The sequence below is a fragment of the Haliotis cracherodii genome, unplaced genomic scaffold (genome assembly GCF_022045235.1).
Source record: "Haliotis cracherodii isolate W230 unplaced genomic scaffold, xgHalCrac1.p SCAF_7, whole genome shotgun sequence".
Classification (NCBI taxonomy): Eukaryota; Metazoa; Mollusca; class Gastropoda; order Lepetellida; family Haliotidae; genus Haliotis; species Haliotis cracherodii.
Genome location: NW_027266330.1, coordinates 59380885 through 59401132, shown reverse-complemented (window position 1 = coordinate 59401132; position 20248 = coordinate 59380885). Strand labels below are relative to the sequence as shown.

General features: G+C 41.5%; 1 protein-coding gene across 3 annotated transcripts in view; it reads left to right on the top strand.

The window, feature by feature from the left end:
- The first annotated feature begins 8122 nt into the window (after positions 1 to 8122).
- Positions 8123 to 20248, top strand: part of LOC139448285 (organic cation transporter protein-like) — a 54418-nt gene continuing 42292 nt past the window's right edge. Inside the window, exon 1 of one of the 3 annotated variants that reach the window (XM_071229826.1) lies at positions 8123 to 8382. The gene's annotated coding sequence lies outside the window, so the exon portion shown is untranslated. Of the gene's footprint in view, positions 8383 to 8624; positions 8708 to 18910; positions 18995 to 20248 lie in introns of those variants that run through there. The other 2 variants (XM_071229827.1, XM_071229829.1) reach the window with 2 other exon arrangements.

Below are 20248 nucleotides of genomic sequence, written 5' to 3'. Positions count from 1 at the left end.
AATAATCCTTATTTCCTCCATTAGTTTCAGAGAGTACAAGATAGAATTACATATCAGTATTTACATTCACTTTTTACAAGATGATAAGTTAAAGATACAGGACAGATTGCAGCTGCCATGAGCTGATTCCTGAGTCACGATGTTTATACACTGGGACCACGTATCAAGTCACATATCGTCCACAAGTGGTGTGATACAAACAAGCAGTCACATTGCCCTCTATGAACATCCTCGTTATATATTGCCCACGTATACCTTCTATATACGCCTTATACATGTATATACATTGCTCATGTATACATTCTAAATACCTCTGATATATAAATATTTATATTGCTCATTGCCATGTATACCTTCTATATACACCTTCTATATACATTACTCATGTACACCTTCTATATACACTCTCCACGTGCATTGCTCTTGTATACCTTCTATATACACCTTCTATATACATTGCCCATGTACACCTTCTATATACACTCTCCACGTGCATTGCTCTTGTATACATTCTATATACACCTTCTATATACATTGCTCATGTACACCTTCTATATACACTCTCCACGTGCATTGCTCTTGTATACCTTCTATATACACCTTCTATATACATTGCTCATGTACACCTTCTATATACACTCTCCACGTGCATTGCTCTTGTATACCTTCTATATACACCTTCTATATACATTGCCCATGTACACCTTCTATATACACTCTCCACGTGCATTGCTCTTGTATACCTTCTATATACACCTTCTATATACATTGCCCATGTACACCTTCTATATACACTCTCCACGTGCATTGCTCTTGTATACCTTCTATATACACCTTCTATATACATTGCTCATGTACACCTTCTATATACACCTTCTATATACATTGCTCATGTACACCTTCTATATACACTCTCCACGTGCATTGCTCTTGTATACCTTCTATATACACCTTCTATATACATTGCCCATGTACACCTTCTATATACACTCTCCACGTGCATTGCTCTTGTATACCTTCTATATACACCTTCTATATACATTGCCCATGTACACCTTCTATATACACTCTCCACGTGCATTGCTCTTGTATACCTTCTATATACACCTTCTATATACATTGCCCATGTACACCTTCTATATACACCTTCTATATACATTACTCATGTACACCTTCTATATACACTCTCCACGTGCATTGCTCTTGTATACCTTCTATATACACCTTCTATATACATTGCCCATGTACACCTTCTATATACACTCTCCACGTGCATTGCTCTTGTATACCTTCTATATACACCTTCTATATACATTGCTCATGTACACCTTCTATATACACCTTCTATATACATTGCCCATGTACACCTTCTATATACACCTTCTATATACATTGCTCATGTACACCTTCTATATACACCTTCTATATACATTGCCCATGTAACCTTCTATATACACTCTCCACGTGCATTGCTCATGTATACCTTCTATATACACCTTCTATATACATTGCCCATGTACACCTTCTATATACACCTTCTATATACATTGCCCATGTACACCTTCTATATACACCCACTACATACATTGCCCACGTATACCTTCTATATACACCCAGTACATACATTGCCCATGTACACCTTCTATATACACCCACTAAATACATTGCCCATGTACACCTTCTATATACACCCACTACATACATTGCTCATGTATACCTTCTATATACACCCACTACATACATTGCTCATGTATACCTTCTATATACACCCACTACATACATTGCTCATGTATACCTTCTATATACACCCACTACATACATTGCCTATGTATACCTTCTATATACACCCACTACATACATCGCTCATGTATACCTTCTATATACACCCACTACATACATTGCCTATGTATACCTTCTATATACACCCACTACATACATTGCTCATGTATACCTTCTATATACACCCACTACATACATTGCTCATGTACACCTTCTATATACACCCACTACATACATTGCCCACGTATACCTTCTATATACACCCACTACATACATTGCTCATGTATACCTTCTATATACACCCACTACATACATTGCTCATGTACACCTTCTATATACACCCACTACATACATTGCCCATGTACACCTTCTATATACACCCACTACATACATTGCTCATGTACACCTTCTATATACACCCACTACATACATTGCCCATGTACACCTTCTATATACACCCACTACATACATTGCTCATGTATACCTTCAATATACACCCTCTACATACATTGCTCATGTATACCTTCTATATACACCCACTACATACATTGCCCATGTATACCTTCTATATACACCCACTACATACATCGCTCATGTATACCTTCTATATACACCCACTACATACATTGCTCATGTACACCTTCTATATACACCCACTACATACATTGCTCATGTACACCTTCTATATACACCCACTCAGACATTGCCCATGTACACCTTCTATATACACCCACTACATACATTGCTCATGTATACCTTCTATATACACCCACTACATACATTGCTCATGTATACCTTCTATATACACCCACTACATACATTGCTCATGTACACCTTCTATATACACCCACTACATACATTGCTCATGTACACCTTCTATATACACCCACTCAGACATTGCCCATGTACACCTTCTATATACACCCACTACATACATTGCCCATGTACACCTTCTATATACACCCACTACATACATTGCCCATGTATACCTTCTATATACACCCACTACATACATTGCCCATGTACACCTTCTATATACACCCACTACATACATTGCCCATGTACACCTTCTATATACACCCACTACATACATTGCTCATGTACACCTTCTATATACACCCACTACATACATTGCCCATGTATACCTTCTATATACACCCACTACATACATTGCCCATGTACACCTTCTATATACACACACTACATACATTGCTCATGTATACCTTCTATATACACCCACTACATACATTGCCCATGTACACCTTCTATATACACCCACTACATACATTGCCCATGTATACCTTCTATATACACCCACTACATACATTGCTCATGTATACCTTCTATATACACCCACTCAGACATTGCTCATGTATACCTTCTATATACACCCACTACATACATTGCTCATGTACACCTTCTATATACACCCACTACATACATTGCTCATGTACACCTTCTATATACACCCACTACATACATTGCTCATGTACACCTTCTATATACACCCACTCAGACATTGCCCATGTACACATTCTATATACACACACTACATACATTGCCAATGTATACCTTCTAAATACACATTCTATATACACCCACTACATACATTGCTCATGTATACCTTCTATATACACCCTCTACATACATTGCTCATGTATACCTTCTATATACACCCACTACATACATTGCCCATGTATACCTTCTATATACACCCACTACATACATCGCTCATGTATACCTTCTATATACACCCACTACATACATTGCTCATGTACACCTTCTATATACACCAACTACATACATTGCTCATGTACACCTTCTATATACACCCACTCAGACATTGCCCATGTACACCTTCTATATACACCCACTACATACATTGCTCATGTATACCTTCTATATACACCCACTACATACATTGCTCATGTATACCTTCTATATACACCCACTACATACATTGCCCATGTACACCTTCTATATACACCCACTACATACATTGCTCATGTACACCTTCTATATACACCCACTCAGACATTGCCCATGTACACCTTCTATATACACCCACTACATACATTGCCCATGTATACCTTCTATATACACCCACTACATACATTGCCCATGTACACCTTCTATATACACCCACTACATACATTGCCCATGTACACCTTCTATATACACCCACTACATACATTGCTCATTTACACCTTCTATATACACCCACTACATACATTGCCCATGTATACCTTCTATATACACCCACTACATACACTGCCCATGTACACCTTCTATATACACCCACTACATACATTGCTCATGTATACCTTCTATATACACCCACTACATACATTGCCCATGTACACCTTCTATATACACCCACTACATACATTGCTCATGTATACCTTCTATATACACCCACTACATACATTGCTCATGTATACCTTCTATATACACCCACTCAGACATTGCTCATGTATACCTTCTATATACACCCACTACATACATTGCTCATGTACACCTTCTATATACACCCACTACATACATTGCTCATGTACACCTTCTATATACACCCACTACATACATTGCTCATGTACACCTTCTATATACACCCACTCAGACATTGCCCATGTACACATTCTATATACACACACTACATACATTGCCAATGTATACCTTCTAAATACACCTTCTATATACACCCACTACATACATTGCCCACGTATACCTTCTATATACACCTTCTATATACATTGCACACGTATACCTTCTATATACACCTTCTCTATACACCCACTTCATACATTGCCCACGTATACCTTCTATATACACCTTCTATATACATTGCACACGTATACCTTCTATATATACCCACTCAGACATTGCCCATGTACACCTTCTATATACACCCACTACATACATTGCTCATGTATACCTTCTATATACACCCACTACATACATTATCCATGTATACCTTCTACATAAAATGATTTGAATTGATTACTTTCAACAGCTGACTGAAATACATGACATGTGATAAATATTTGGAGTAATTTTGATTACATGTTTTATGATATATCGATGAAGGTGAGTTGAAAGGGAGTTTACGTTTGTGTTAAAGTTATTGCATTTATACAGCGACGCGAGCGCGCAGATGTGTGTGTACATGTGTGGCTGCTTGTACTTGTCCGGATAGACTTGAACAAGTCTAGAAAGCATAATTAATACCTAAAATCATAGTTTCTATATTATGTAAATAGTAAGAACAAGTTGTCCCCATAAAAGGCTGCCATCCTTAGATGCACTGTCAGCTTTTAGAGACAAATAGATACATGTACGGTGCTAGATACGTGTACGATGCTAGATACGTGTGCGATTTTAGAGGCGTGTATGATCCTAATACGTGTACGATGCTAGATACATGTACGGTGCTAGATACGTGTACGATACTAGAGGCGTGTATGATACTAAATACGTGCATGATACTAGATACATTTACGATGCTAGATACGTGAACGATGCTAGATACATATACGGTGCCAGGTACATGTACGGTGCTAGATACGTGCACCATGCTAGAGGCGTGTATGATACTAAATACGTGCATGATACTAGATACATTTACGATGCTAGATACGTGTACGATGCTAGATACATATACGGTGCCAGATACATGTACGGTGCTAGATACGTGTACGATGCTAGAGACGTGTGATATGCTAGAGACGTGTACGATGCTAGATACGTGCACGATGCTAGATACGTGCACGATGCTAGAGACGTGTATGATATTAGATACGTGCATGATACTAGAGACGTGCATGGTACTAGATACATGTGCGATACTAGAAACGTGCACGATGCTAGAGACGTGTATGATACTAGATACGTGTACGATGCTAGAGACGTGTATGATACTAGATCAGTGCATTGTACTAGACACATGTACGATGCTAGATACATGTACTATGCTAGAAACGTGTACGATGCTAGATACGTGCATGGTACTAGATACATGTACGATGCTAGATACGTGTACGATGCTAGATACGTGCATGGTACTAGATACATGTACGATGCTAGATACGTGACGATGCTAGATACATGTGCGGTGCTAGATACGTGTACGATGCTAGATATGTGTACGATACTAGATACGTATACGATTTCGATACGTGGCTATGACAGATACATGTACGAGGGTAGATACGTGTACGGCGCTTGATACGTATTCGATACGAGATACGTGTACGATGCTAGATGCGTGTATCTTGAATAATGTTACTCTTGACGTAAACCCTGAGGCAAAGTTACATATTTCATTATCTTCTGAGTGAGTGAGTGAGTTGGATTTAACGCCGCTTTTAACAGTATTCCAGTTATATCGCGGCGTATCAGCTTAATGTGGGAGGAAAGCCCGAAGTGATGCAGATCTCAGACGTTTACCACTTCGGTGAAACCCACGAGCACGGGTATGGTGCTGACAAACCTAGAAACATAATCGGGGCGAACCGGGATTCGAACCCACAATCACAGGTTTCTGGGGTGCCCAAGGGACGCAACTCTGCACAGGGAATCGCGGCGCCTTAGACGACTGGGCCACCTGTGCCCCCGAGTGAGTGGGCGGGTGGGTGGGTGATTGGGTGAGTGAGTGAGTGAGTAAAACTTTAACTTCGGCATTATGACGGCCATACAGCGACGAGAACAAGTTAATAGCTTTAAATTAAGTGATACTTAAATGCAAATTTGAGCTTAATATTATTTAAAACACTGTTTAAAACACGGACAAAAAGCCATCAGCAACCAAAGCTAGCCCACCTCGCGAAGGATCATCTTCTGAACAAAGCATTTGTTTCTTAATACCTCCCATAAGAACCAGACAGAGAACAGCATCCAAGTGTGTTTTAATATCAAATATATCAACACCAGTCGATAAAAAATAAAAGCTCTAAGACTATTGGTGTTTTGAGCTTTTATCGACGAGAATTGATGGATTTCAGAACAAAAGACACGGGTGTGAGATTGTATTTATCACCCAAAATCATTCTTCAAACTATTTCAGATTGTAATCAGTAAAAACTGTGTGAAATGTAAAAAAGTACGGCTATCCAGCTTCAGTAGCAGAGAGATTAAGGTTGTCATTTAATTGTGGCGTCATGGTAACCGGTGCCGCCACAATTGTCTGCAAACCATTGTCACGCAAATTCATTGTAGCGATATATCAAAGAAGTGATCGTTTGATCTCACCCGTGGAGGCCAGTTTGGGATGATATATAATATTTTTTAAACCTTATTCCATTCTATTCATTACATTGTCGGAATAACTTGAACTCTTCTGTATGAAGCATATTTGCACAAGTCTTTACTCTCTTCAATGAAAATTATCAAATTAGATTTTCTTTTCTGTATACTTAACACAGTATCAGACTAACGGTACTTTCCGATCTCATATCTCAATATTGTATTTTTTATGTTAACCTATTTATCATAGTCCTGTGCCATGCGTCCCGGAATATATATATATATATATATATATATATATATATATATATATATATATATATATATATATATATATATATATATATATATATATATATATACATATATATATATATATATACTTTTTTTACTAAAAGCCTAGGCAAGTCTAGATCAAACTGATCCAAGTCAGTTTTCTGAATTCCACAAACAGCAGAAGACATTTGAAGACAAAAATATATTTATTTTAAAGAAGAGTTTTCATAATTGACTTAGTGTTAGTCCATTATAATCAGAATAAGTTAAAAATCAAAATGGATATACCAAAATGCAGAATACGCCCTTTATATTATATATTATTGATAATTTCTGTGGAAACCGATTTTTCACGAATACAGATCCAAGTAAGGAACGTAAGATGTAGGCCAATGCCCTGCTAATGAAATATATAATTTAAAACCAAAAATAGGCTTGTGGATGACCCTCAAAACAGGACAGTGCCCCTGTGTATGCATAGTCTGTCTATAGTATGATGAAGAATTAAGAAATTCCCATGGTATCCTATTATTCCTCAAAACTGGTACCGAAAAGGGGGACAATTTCCAAAATCGATATCAGAGTAACGGATTTAGAAGAAATCGAATAACGGCACCACACGGGATTCGCACTACTTCAGAAGCGTCGGAAATGGTGATATGAGGCTGGTAGTAATCAATATGTTTATGATGTGCTATTCATAGTAGTAGTCAATAACGAGGGCGTATTTCAGGCGATTAGCATGTGCATATTGAAAAAGAAGGCTGGCTAACTGATGTATGGAGGGTTGAAGGTAGGCTGAAGACCATGGTGATCCCCACTTACTATCGTCCACATCTGTGTGTGTGTTTGATTTAGTCGGAGCGTTCATTCACAGGTCAACCACGTGGATCACTTCAATTTAAATAACAGAGGTCACCAGCTCTCATTCTCCCTTTGACTACAGACCCGTGGCGTATACCGACATCGTACATTTCCTCATTCCGACTTCTTCTTGTACTCCACATGACCAGCTAAAGAGGTCACATTTGCCTTCTTTGGGTCGCAAGCAGACGACAGCCGAAGGCGCCATTTTGAGGAAACAGAAAAGTAAGTCATTTATCACTATTTTCTATCGGTAGAGACACATGTCTAGCCTGTGTGACCGTCCAGAAATACCATTATAGTATGATAGTTAATCCAGTATTTATTTCACCACGTGGCTATGAATTTCATCAAATCCGGAGAGAATCAAGGATGCTATCCCTGCCGATGCACACGCGTGTAAAAGCTGTATGGTGATACGTTCGGTAATTCTCGGGCCGGCGAAATGTACCGAGGGGCCAGATGGTAAGCGATACCAGCTTTCGATCGCCTCGTTTCGTAACAGCGAAATGATGAGCCACGCTGTACCCTCGGAATCAGTCAGCAGAAGGTAACGTGAAATATAACAGCATAATGTTTTCATCATAATATTTTGATTAACCAGTTTGACATGCGTAGATTGAGCGATGTTATGACGACAGATATGACGAACTATTTAGTGCAGTATGTCACAGCGAGCAATCACGTATGGGAACTGTGCAACTCAAGTTAATCCATTGTCAACTAAATATTGCCGTTAGAACACGCTGACCCTTGGCCAAACCACGTTGCTGAAGCTACTCGGTGCTCAATGGTTAAAAAGCTGAAACATTTGCATCCGCGAAAGCTCTCCTCTCCTCTCCTATGTCGCCTGTTGTGTAATGTCAGGTTGTGTGTCTGTTTATGGTTTAAATTATCACGATTTATGTGAAAGCGCAACAGTATGTTTAAAGGAAGGTAATTTCAAATTCCTGCTTTTTATAGTCTTAACTTGAATTAACTTCCTGAGATTTTAGGAAAATGTAACAATATACAGCTGTTATTTATTAGTTTCGAATGATATCCGAAATCTACGTCTGTACTTTTACAACGTATTTGGCCCCCACAACCCTTCACAACTTGTAAATAAGGATAAAAACGGATTTTTCCTGATGAAATAAATTCCTGTGGAAAGGTTATCGATTATTTTCTGAAGTTCACAATGACGGGATGATTTCGTCAGATACACAAGTTCTGTCAAATGCAGCCATAAATCGCTGTTACACCCGAAACAGATTAATACTATGTATTCTGTTGCATTCTATCAAAGATTCATGAAATGTTTGAAAGAAACATATCGTTATTATTATTATTATTATTATTATTATTATTATTATTATTATTATTGTTATTATTGTTGTTGTTATGATTAAAGCCGTGGGATTAATCCAGCATTCAAAAGTTACTACAATTTATCGTTATCCACAGTGCGTCACTCCACGATACTGCAAATGTATGTTTACCATATTGGGGCCCAGCATCGCTGAAATGCGTCCCTTGGTCGCGACAGGATCCCATAACCGTGGGTTCGAATCCCTGATTCGCCTTTATTATATCCGTGTGGATTTCACCAAAGTGGTCAACGTCATATACAAGATTAATATATACCAGGAGATCATACACCGTTTGAAACGACCCGGGGGCATAATCTGCATTGCTATTGTAGGGATTGTACGAATGGTTTACTTTGATGCTCACAAAGATTAATATTTATTAAATATTCCAGAAAACCGCATCTCATTTTAATATTTTGTAAAAATAACAATAATACCCTGTTATTATTCAGTTTATCTTAATCCTGCACCAGCCGCTGTAGTGTCCGATGTTATTAACTACAGTAGGTCATGTTCGTGTCAAGTAATAATGCTGAAAATACGATATTGCATGCTACACAGCTGCAGTATCTTGCATTCCGTTTATAATGAGTAAGCAGCGTGTTGGTCCTTTTTGTGGTTAATCAAACCTTATGATACATGTTACCTACAGCTGTCAATATCCTCGGTCATCCTGTGCTCGGCTGATTGATTAACACTTGCAATAATCATGGTATGTGTTGGATCTTGAATGGGGTTCTAGTCGCGTCAGATAGGCAGAGATATGATAGTGTGTTGATTGTATGTTGATAGTGTGATGATAGTGTGTTGATTGTGTGTTGATTGTATGATGATTGTGTGTTGATTGTGTGTTGATTGAGTGTTGATTGTGTGATGATTGTGTGATTATTCTGTGATGATTGTGTGTTGATTGTGTGATGATTGTGTGTTGATTGTGTGATTATTCTGTGATAATTGTGTGATGATTGTGTGATTATTCTGTGATGATTGTGTGATGATTGTGTGTTGATTGTGTGATGATTGTGTGTTGATTGTGTGATGATTGTGTGTTGATTGTGTGATAATCATGTAATGATTTTGTGTTGATTGAGTGTTGATTGTGTATTGATTGTTTGATGATTCTGTGATGATTGTTTGATGATTGTATGATGATTGTGTGTTGATTGTGTGATGATTGTGAAGTGATTGTGTGATGATTGTGTGTTGATTGTTTGATGATTCTGTGATGATTATGTGTTGATTGTGTGATGATTGTGAAGTGATTGTGTGATGATTGCGTGTTGATTGTGTGATGATTCTGTGATGATTGTGTGTTGATTCTGTGATGATTGTGTGTTGATTCTGTGATGATTGTGAGGTGATTGTGTGTTGATTTTGTGATGATTGTGTGATGATTGTGTGTTGATTGTGTGATGATTGTGTGTTGATTGTGTGTGGCGATTGTGTAATGATTGCATGGTGGTTGTGTACTGATTGTATAATGATTGTATGGTGGTTTTGTAGTGATTGTGTAATGATTGTATGGATGTTGTGTGGTGATTGTATAATGATTGTATGGTGGTTTTGTAGTGATTGTGTAATGATTGTATGGATGTTGTGTGGTGATTGTATAATGATTGTATGGTGGTTTTGTAGTGATTGTGTAATGATTGTATGGATGTTGTGTGGTGATTGTGTAATGATTGTATGGTGGTTTTGTAGTGATTGTGTAATGATTGTATGGATGTTGTGTGGTGATTGTGTAATGATTGTATGGTGGTTGTGTGGTGATTGTGTAATGATTGTATGATGGTTGTGTGGTGATTGTGTAATGATTGTATGGTGGTTGTGTGGTAATTGTGTAATGATTGTATGGATGTTGTGTGGTGATTGTGTAATGATTGTATGGATATTGTGTGGTGATTGTGTAATGATTGTATGATGGTTGTGTGGTGATTGTGTAATGATTGTATGGTGGTTGTGTGGTGATTGTGTAATGATTGTATGATGGTTGTGTGGTGATTGTGTAATGATTGTATGATGGTTGTGTGGTGATTGTGTAATGATTGTATGGATGTTGTGTGGTGATTGTGTAATGATTGTATGGATGTTGTGTGGTGATTGTGTAATGATTGTATGGATATTGTGTGGTGATTGTGTAATGGTTGTATGGTGGTTGTGTGGTAATTGTGTAATGATTGTATGGTGGTTGTGCGGTGATTGTGTAATGGTTGTATGATGGTTGTGTGGTGATTGTGTAATGATTGTATGATGGTTGTGTGGTGATTGTGTAATGATTGTATGGATATTGTGCGGTGATTGTGTAATGATTGTATGGATATTGTGTGGTGATTGTGTAATGGTTGTATGATGGTTGTGTGGTGATTGTGTAATGGTTGTATGATGGTTGTGTGGTGATTGTGTAATGGTTGTATGATGGTTGTGTGGTGATTGTGTAATGATTGTATGGTGGTTGTGTTGTGATGGTATGGTGATTGTTTGTACTCTCGCCCATCTGTAATTCTTCCGCTAGCTTCTTCTGTCAGGCACTCTACCATGACATTGAAGAATGCTTGATTCTGATTGGTTAAGATGAGGTTTCCTTTTTGCTACGGATACCCTTTTTAAATACATACGCCTTTTCCCATAAAAGACGTGAGCATGAATACATCGATAACCTATACATATCGATTCATAAAAATATAGCTACCGATCGATCACACATAGAAACTGTAAGAAGTATCGATAGTTCTCTATTACACGCTAGGGCTCTTACACAAGCCAGATCGCTAATACATGCTTGGTCTGCGTCTCTCGAGAAATTAATAGACAGTCTAGCGTCTAATAGAGGAAATACGGTAGTGATGCCACGGTGTGATGTTCTAGGCTGTAACCCTTACTGCTTCGATAATGAGATTACAAGACTCTACGAGGTGAAGGTAAGGTGAAATTAGGTTTAACGTCGCGTCCAAGATTATTGCATTTATATAGCGACGTGCATGCACGTGTGTATGTGGCTGCTTGTACTTGTCCGGACTGATGCCGATTTATAGTGCTAGCTCACTGAGATACCATGCCGCAGTTTAACATGAATACCCCACTCAGACACAGTATACTGACTCCGAGCCGACCAGTCCTTGTTTTAGCCCCTTAATGTCGAGCGCCAGACAGGGTAACAACAAGTACCATCTTTTAACGTCTTTTGGTATGACGCAGCCGGGGCAAGACTCTACAAAGGCATATCTTTTGCCTACAAATCATACTGTTTATTAAACTGTAAGGGGCATGTTCGATGACGATTAGACACGGAACAGGCAATTTCCCCATTAAAACAACCGACAATGGATTAAAATAACATTATAAAAAGTGTTTGAAAAAACCTTATTCATGACAACATGTTGTTTACAAATCTTTTTGTGACCACTGTAAGGATTTGGCAGGAGGGGATTAGAAAGTTCACCAGAAAACACTCCTCCCTTCGAAAGACCACAGAAACAATCTCTAGGTTATCACACAATGGAGGGCACGGGTGGCCCAGTCGTCTAAGGTGCCGCGATTCGCTGTCCAGAGTTGCGTCCCTTTGGGCACGCCAGAAACCTATGATTGTGGTTCGAATCCCGGTTCGCCCCGATTATGTTTCTGGGTTTGTCAGCACCATACCCGTGCTCGTGGGTTTCACTGAAGTGGTAAACGTCTGAGACCTGCATCACTTCGGGCTTTCCTCCCACATTAAGCTGACACGCCGCGATATAACTGGAATACTGTTAAAAGCGGCGTGGCACTCACTCACTCACTATCACACAATGGACATTTAAGAATAAAATGAAATTCATCCTCTATTTCCAGAGGACATCGGGCATATTCTTTCGAACAAATATAAACCTAGGTGTCATTCAGTTTCAATTGATAACATGTGGACTGAAAGCCTTAAGTTGATTATATATTTTCGGTAAATGACTGGAATTGATTTTCTCAGATAATATTGTATAGAGTGGGTATCAACAAGAAAACTATACAATACCCATTTAGAAGAATTATTGTCTGTGATGCTTAATTCTCTGCTTTATTGATGGTAAATGATTGTCTCCGAACCAAATGAAAAACAACCTTTATCATTCAAAACTGGCTCCCATGGGAAATAACGCTTGGGTGAGATCAAGCGATATCTACATTGTAGATGTCGCTGCAATGAAATTGCATCACAATGCTTTGCAGACCATTGTGTCGTCATTGTTACCATGACGTCACAATCAAATGACATAGCTAATGGCTCTCCTACTGAAGCTGTTAGCAGTACGTTTTACACTGAGCCACTGCTTATTACTGTCTACAAACTGAAAAAGTTGGAAGAATGATGTCTGATGATAAATAAAATCTCAACCTCGTGTCGTTTGATATCAAATATAACAACACTCGTTGATAAATTTTTTTATCAACTTGTGTTGATATATTTGATATCGAAAGACACTTGGGTGAGATTCTCTATTTAAGAATACAGTTCTTAACTACTAGAAGCTTAGTCAAATAGTTGATCCATTTAAACAATCCAAAACGTCTAAGAGGGTATCGATCGAGGTCACAATATATAAATGTACACTTATTCATACATTTGAGTCATTGCGCTAAAGCGCTCGGATCTAAATTAAAATAATAGTTATCTACTGTACAGTGGGACTACATCAAATTTAAAAACAGAGTAGGTGTATCTCCTAAATAGCTCCCCCAAGATCCGTTATATCTGCACCGTATGACATCCGCACTGACTTTTATAACGGTTAAATTCAGCAAGTCAGCATGACTCGGCAAATCAGGAACCCTTCCTTTTGTTCGCCGAGATAAACATTGCGAAATACAGACCACGGTTGCTATTTATCACTATTAGTCCTATCTTGGTCCTGCCCTTTCTACTGGACACGCTCCACCCCACTATCCTACCCCTTAACCTGATCTCCCGACAGGATAAAAGTCACACATCGTTTTGTGTCGTGTATGAATTGGACAGCGGCTTTATATATAAGCTCATTTACTTTTGTGATCAGATCTGAAATGTTCCATTGGAGCGTCTACATGTATATGTTAAAGGAATCTCCACGATCAACAATAACGTGAAGTTGTGAACAACTTTTTTCTTTGTTGATTAAAACATAAACATTTTGATGTAAGTGACAGTTAGGGGGGTGAAGGGTTAGGGAGGGGATGTCAGGTGACAGTTAGGGGATGGGATGTAGGTGACAGTTAGAGGGGGGATGTCAGGTGACAGTTAGAGGGGGGATGTCAGGTGACAGTTAGGGGATGGGATGTAGGTGACAGTTAGAGGGGGGATGTCAGGTGACAGTTAGAGGGGGATGTCAGGTGACAGTTAGGGGGGGATGTCAGGTGACAGTTAGGGGATGGGATGTAGGTGACAGTTAGGAGAGGGGGTGTAGGGTGACAGTTAGGGAGGGGATGTCAGGTGACAGTTAGGGGATGGGATGTAGGTGACAGTTAGGAGAGGGGGTGTAGGGTGACAGTTAGGGGGGACGTAGGGTGAGAGGGGATGGGATGTAGGTGACAGTTAGGGGGATGCAGGTGACAGTTAGGGGATGGGATGTAGGTGACAGTTAGGAGAGGGGGTGTAGGGTGACAGTTAGGGAGGGGATGTAGGGTGACAGTTAGGGAGGGAATGTAGGTGACTGTTAGGGGAGGGGATGTAGGGTGACAGTTAGGGGAGGGGATGTAGGTGACAGTCAGGGAGGGGATGTAGGGTGACAGTTAGGAGAGGGGGTGTAGGGTGACAGTTAGGGAGGGGATGTAGGGTGACAGTTAGGGAGGGAATGTAGGTGACTGCTAGGGGAGGGGATGTAGGGTGACAGTTAGGGAGGGGATGTAGGTGACAGTCAGGGAGGGGATGTAGGGTGACAGTTAGGGAGGATGTAGGTGACAGTTAGGGAGGGGATGTAGGGTGACAGTTAGGGAGGGGATGTTGGGTGACAGTTAGGGAGGGGATGTAGGGTGACAGTTAGGGAGGGGATGTAGGTGACAGTTAGGGAGGGGATGTAGGGTGACAGTTAGGCAGGGGGATGTAGGTGACAGTTAGGGAAGGGATGTAGGGTGACAGTTAGGGAGGGGATGTAGGGTGATAGTTAGGGAGGGGATGTAGGATGATAGTTAGGGAGGGGATGTAGGGTGATAGTTAGGGGAGGGGATGTAGGGTGACAGTTAGGGAGGGGATGTAGGGTGACAGTTAGGGAGGGGATGTAGGGTGATAGTTAGGGAGGGGATGTAGGATGATAGTTAGGGAGGGGATGTAGGATGATAGTAAGGGAGGGGATGTAGGATGATAGTTAGGGAGGGGATGTGGGATGATAGTTAGGGAGGGGATGTAGGTGACAGTTAGGGAAGGGATGTAGGGTGACAGTTAGGGAGGGGATGTAGGGTGATAGTTAGGGGAGGGGATGTAGGATGATAGTTAGGGAGGGGATGTAGGGTGATAGTTAGGGGAGGGGATGTAGGGTGACAGTTAGGGGAGGGGATGTAGGGTGACAGTTAGGGAGGGGATGTAGGGTGATAGTTAGGGGAGGGGATGTAGGATGATAATTAGGGAGGGGATGTAGGGTGACAGTTAGGGAGGGGATGTAGGATGATAGTTAGGGAGGGGATGTTGGGTGATAGTTAGGGGAGGGGATGTAGGGTGACAGTTAGGGAGGGGATGTAGGATGATAGTTAGGGAGGGGATGTAGGGTGATAGTTAGGGGAGGGTGTAGGATGACAGTTAGGGAGGGGATGTAGGATGATAGTTAGGGAGGGGATGTAGGGTGATAGTTAGGCGAGGGTGTAGGATGATAGTTAGGGGAGGGGATGTAGGGTGACAGTTAGGGGAGGGGATGTAGGGTGACAGTTAGGGGAGTGTGTAGGATGATAGTTAGGGGAGGGTGTAGGATGATAGTTAGGGGAGGGGATGTAGGGTGACAATTAGGGAGGGGATGTAGGATGATAGTTAGGGGAGGGTGTAGGATGATAGTTAGGGGAGGGGATGTAGGGTGACAGTTAGGGAGGGGATGTAGGGTGACAGTTAGGGAGGGGATGTAGGGTGATAGTTAGGGGAGGGTGTAGGATGATAGTTAGGGGAGGGGATGTAGGGTGACAGTTAGGGAGGGGATGTAGGGTGACAGTTAGGGAGGGGATGTAGGGTGATAGTTAGGGAGGGGATGTAGGGTGACAGTTAGGGAGGGGATGTAGGGTGACAGTTAGGGAGGGGATGTAGGGTGACAGTTAGGGAGGGGATGTAGGATGATAGTTAGGGAGGGTGTAGGATGATAGTTAGGGGAGGGGATGTAGGGTGACAGTTAGGGAGGGGATGTAGGGTGACAGTTAGGGAGGGGATGTAGGGTGATAGTTAGGGGAGGGTGTAGGATGATAGTTAGGGGAGGGTGTAGGATGATAGTTAGGGGAGGGGATGTAGGGTGACAGTTAGGGAAGGGATGTAGGGTGACAGTTAGGGAGGGGATGTAGGGTGATAGTTAGGGGAGGGTGTAGGATGATAGTTAGGGGAGGGGATGTAGGGTGACAGTTAGGGAGGGGATGTAGGGTGACAGTTAGGGAGGGGATGTAGGGTGATAGTTAGGGAGGGGATGTAGGGTGACAGTTAGGGAGGGGATGTAGGGTGACAGTTAGGGAGGGGATGTAGGGTGACAGTTAGGGAGGGGATGTAGGATGATAGTTAGGGAGGGGATGTAGGGTGATAGTTAGGGGAGGGTGTAGGATGACAGTTAGGGAGGGGATGTAGGATGATAGTTAGGGAGGGGATGTAGGGTGATAGTTAGGCGAGGGTGTAGGATGATAGTTAGGGGAGGGGATGTAGGGTGACAGTTAGGGGAGGGGATGTAGGGTGACAGTTAGGGGAGGGGATGTAGGATGATAGTTAGGGAGGGGATGTAGGGTGATAGTTAGGGGAGGGGATGTAGGGTGACAGTTAGGGGAGGGGATGTAGGGTGACAGTTAGGGGAGGGGATGTAGGGTGACAGTTAGGAGAGGGGATGTAGGGTGACAGTTAGGGGAGGGGATGTAGGGTGATAGTTAGGGGAGGGGATGTAGGGTGACAGTTAGGGGAGGGGATGTAGGGTGATAGTTAGGGGAGGGTGTAGGATGATAGTTAGGGGAGGGGATGTAGGATGATAGTTAGGGGAGGGTGTAGGATGATAATTAGGGAGGGGATGTAGGGTGACAGTTAGGGGAGGGGATGTAGGGTGACAGTTAGGGGAGGGGATGTAGGGTGACAGTTAGGGGAGGGGATGTAGGATGATAGTTAGGGAGGGGATGTAGGGTGATAGTTAGGGGAGGGGATGTAGGGTGACAGTTAGGGGAGGGGATGTAGGGTGACAGTTAGGGGAGGGGATGTAGGATGATAGTTAGGGGAGGGTGTAGGATGATAGTTAGGGGAGGGGATGTAGGGTGACAGTTAGGGAGGGGATGTAGGGTGACAGTTAGGGAGGGGATGTAGGGTGACAGTTAGGGAGGGGATGTAGGGTGACAGTTAGGGAGGGGATGTAGGGTGACAGTTAGGGAGGGGATGTAGGGTGATAGTTAGGGGAGGGTGTAGGATGATAGTTAGGGGAGGGGATGTAGGGTGACAATTAGGGGAGGAGATGTAGTGTGACAATTAGGGGAGGAGATGTAGTGTGACAATTAGGGGAGGGGGTGAAGGCTGACAGTTGGTAGAGGGGGTATAGGGTGACAGTTAGGGAAGGGGATGCAGGATAACATGGAGGGTTATAAGGTGACAGGGTGTATGTAGGGTAACAGTAAGGGAGGAAATGTAGGTGACAGTTATGGAGGATATAGGTGACAGTTAGGGGGGATGTAGGTGACAGTTAGGGGGATATAGGGTGATAGTTAGAGGGGGATGGTCATGATATGGCTGAAATACTGCCGATGTGACGTTAAATCTTAACTCACTCACTCAGTTGGGGGAGGGGATGTAGGGTGACAGTTAGGGGGGGGGGGGGGCTGTAGAGTGACAGTTAGGGGAGGATGTAGGTGACAGTAAGGGGGCTTGCTGTAGAGTGACAGAGAGAACGAATCAGGTTTACACATGTGTGCGACTGATGTACGAATCTGTGTACCTCACCGACATGTAGAGTATTTGCGCTCACTCTACCATGACAAACGCTACTCAGTGAATGTTGGGCCTTTAACAGCTCCATTCATCGATGCACGTCTTTCAAACATAATACTCTCCTTCTAGAATTGTGCCGTGTACTTTTACTTGTGTGTGTACTGTTCTCAGTTACCCCAAAAACACGGTTCACTGTCGGTTCCTAATATCATTCACATACTTTTTTACGACTGGGGCCAAACAAACTAAAACACCAATTTCACCCATTTGGCGATATTCATCACACCTGTTGCTCAGATATAGCTGGCTGCCAGTCTTGACTTGAAAAGCAAGCACGTGCACCGCTCGTGATTTGTCCTGTTGAACTGTTCGAGTTTGAACTTGACATAACTATTCATAACCGGACGAGAAGGTAAGACTTTCTTGACTAGTTGGTCATGCCTGGTAAACGGGTAGTGTTACTCTCGCCGATTTGGGCTGTGTGTGGAAGGGGGGCATGTCAAATAATTGTCTGTCCTGGTTTGTTTTTTGTTTGCCAGCGTTTTGAGTAATATGTTGTCAATGCCTACATTGTGTGTGGGAAATGTATGATAGTGATCTAACATAACTGATTTAAGAAAAAGTTTATCAGTATTTCAATCACCATGATGAAATACACATGAGGGTTATACCGACACAATGATCAGATATCGATACTATGGTCTTTTATCGACGGTATGGTCTGATACCAACACAATAATCTAATATAGACGGCGTTATCTAGTATCAATGCTATCGTCTTAAATCGAGGCTATGGTTTAACATCAGCTCTATGGTTTGATATCGGCAATCTTGTCTAATATCTATGTAAGGTCTTACATGGAAATCTGCGGGCCACTGTAACTTGATAGTCGTCCGCTTTCCCCTAACGACGGGCTGTTTCTTGTTTGTGACGTCATCCTATAGTATGTTCTATGACGATGCTATTTGTAACTCAGTGACCTCCGTTGTAAGTTTTTTTCTCTATACTTTTTATAAATTAAGTCACAAACGTGGTTTCTATAATAGATAATGTCTTTGCTCATCACAATTGATTATATTAAAACACAAAACAGTGTCGAATAACAATTTTCTGTATCAGAATTTCCATGTGAAATATGTGAGGTGGGTGTTGGAAAATTCTAGATGGCTGTTACTGACGGTTTACGGTCTCTTGTGGGGTTAATAGTTCTTTTCTCTGATTGGTCAATCTCACTTTTGAGGCATAAGAAGGTCAAATACAATCACTTTGGTCCCATACAATGATTAGGTCCATATGGAATTGTGTGTGTGTGTGTGTGTGTGTGTGTGTGTGTGTGTGTGTGTGTGTGTGTGTGTGTGTACGTATGTTGTGTGTGTGTATGTATGTATGTATGTGCGTGTGTGTGTATGTATGTTCATATTGACCATATCACATCTCACACACACACACACACACACACACACACACACACACACACACACACACACACACACACACACACACACACACACACACACACACACACACACACACACACACACACACACACACACACACACACACACACACACACACACACACACACACTGTTAAGGTTGAGCTATTTCCGTTGGGAGACGTCCCTGTTCCCAATATGGCCGTGATCTTGGCCAGATGTCCAACACA